This window comes from Adiantum capillus-veneris, chromosome 26 (genome assembly GCF_014529385.1).
Source record: "Adiantum capillus-veneris isolate H3 chromosome 26, ASM1452938v2, whole genome shotgun sequence".
Lineage (NCBI taxonomy): Eukaryota > Viridiplantae > Streptophyta > Polypodiopsida > Polypodiales > Pteridaceae > Adiantum > Adiantum capillus-veneris.
The window spans coordinates 36,146,634-36,148,875 of NC_140956.1; positions in this window are offsets into that span (position 1 = coordinate 36,146,634).

The following is a 2,242-nucleotide window of genomic DNA, read 5'->3' on the forward strand; positions in this document are numbered from 1 at the left end:
AGTATACGGGGTTCGTTGAGTCAATAATGAGAATGTCATCGACGTACCAAAAGCATGAACCCAACTTCTTAAGGGTGGGAGCTAGGTTGGGAGAATTAAGGATTCCCTCAATGAAGTCAAATTCGAACGAGTGTAAGTAGAGATTGCACCAAAGAGGGTAGCAAGCGAGCCCCATGGGGATCCCTTTTTTTTGGCGATATACCAATCCTTGGTTTTGTATGTACATGTTATTGATGAGCCAAGAATTGATCTCCAATATTTGGTGTATTGTGAACGATAATCTCGATTTATATGAGTGTGAAGACTATGTTCCTTCTGCGCACTGGGTGGGGAATCTTCTAAATGAGATGTATGGTTGTTGAGCCAAAAAAAAGCAGCTTCTATGAGTTTCGTTATGTGGTGGATTAATCCATGTTCCCCGAGGTGGGCGATGTAGAACCTCTTCACGTCCCTTGAATAGAGGGTGGTAGCATGCTTTGGTAGATTCAAGGCACACTCATAAATCGAATCCACAATTCACCATGATTGGATGTGGAGATTATGGTATAGTAAGGCTTTTTGGTTTAAGTTTTTAGCCCTTTGTTTGAGATTTGCTATGCATGTTTTTAAGAAGCATGTCATTAGGAGGGAAATCTCTGTATAGCTTTTATATGAGGCGGTTAAGAAGGGGAGGTCATTGTTGTTCAAAGATACAATGGGAGCGAGGAATGAGTGAATTTGAGCTAGTGTAATCTTGATGGTTTGAGCATACAGTGTAAAATCCTTACCCTATAATCTCTTGTTAGCCTCATTAACAACGAGATTTTTACATACAAGTATCATGTTATTTGGTGCCTTATCCAAGCAAGAGATGAAGAAGGTATGCTTGAGCTGTTCAGTTTCCTTCTGGAGGTCAAGGTACAGCCGATGTTGTTTTTTCCAGCGGAGACAAAGCTCCTCACATTCTTGACCCAAGTTGGGTGGAGTAGATGCTATATGTGAGAGCCCAAAGGCACATAATTGAGCCAAATCTCGCAAAACAAAAGCACCAATATCAGTAGTTAGGACCTATCCCCATGTCAGATTCATATGTGAATGGAATTGCTTACAGGGGCATGTATATGTTATCTCGTTATGCGAGGTAAAAACAATATGTGCATTACACATTTTCACCTTCAAAGGAGCGTCAAACGACCATGTAAAGGCACAATCACTCCAAAGTTGAGTGGTGATAGTATTCAATCCAAAGATAAAGAGTTCAAAAAAGGCCCTGACAATACATAAATCTAGCAAAGGGTTAACAAAATGCACTGGGACAAAGATGCCTTTGTTTTGAGGCTTCTTCCCAAAGCATAACCTTCCATGCAAATATCTGATAACTTGTAGCAAACAACAAGGAAGCAGATTCATATTTCACTCATATAATAGGGCTTTTGCGCTAGCAACAAACTGTGAGTTAAAGAAGGGGCGGGTAGGGGGGTGGGGCTACGCAGAATTCTAAGAGGAGTAGGTAGGATAACCGGGGTTGTTGAACAGTGTGCGAGATCTGTTAGCCGAGTGAACAGGTGAGGCTTGCGACCATCGAGATTTGGTTGCAATGGAACCAGTTGATCTTTGTGGGGTGTACGGCTGTCGTCCTCCGCCTCGGGACTCTTTTGCAGAACCTCCTCAAGCACGCTTATTGGCTCTTGCATCTGCAGCATCTCTCCCGGGAATAATGGCCTGTTGTGTATAAAGCTATCAACCTCAAATTGAGACTTGTTGTGGGGGCTTGTTGATTAAACAAAACTCAATGCTTGATAGCATCCTTCAACTTCACCCTGTAAAAAAGGTGGATCAGCAAAGCTTTTATGGCCTCTTGGACCTCTTTCTCAATCCAAGAAAGAAAGGCAATAGTAGACATTTTCAAACTTGAGCCCGGGAAGAAGATGGGAAGATGATGCATCATCATCCACAATGCATGGTTGAACCATAATACATTCCTATCCTTGCAATCGTCAACCTGACCCACATGTTCACAACCACATTTCATCAAGGGATGATGGAATTTCCAAATTTGCGTGGTGTAGTTTGTTTCCCTACCAATCGTAGAGATCACACCTTTCACCCCAACAACACACCCAAATGATGCCTCACACCTATTTGTTTCAAATTTTGACATGGTGAATGGGGGTGGCTAATAAATAGCTCTCAATAATGTTTGAGGCATTTGACTTGAGAACGTGTTGTAAACCAAGTTTCAAAGAGAGCTTGTCTTTACCAT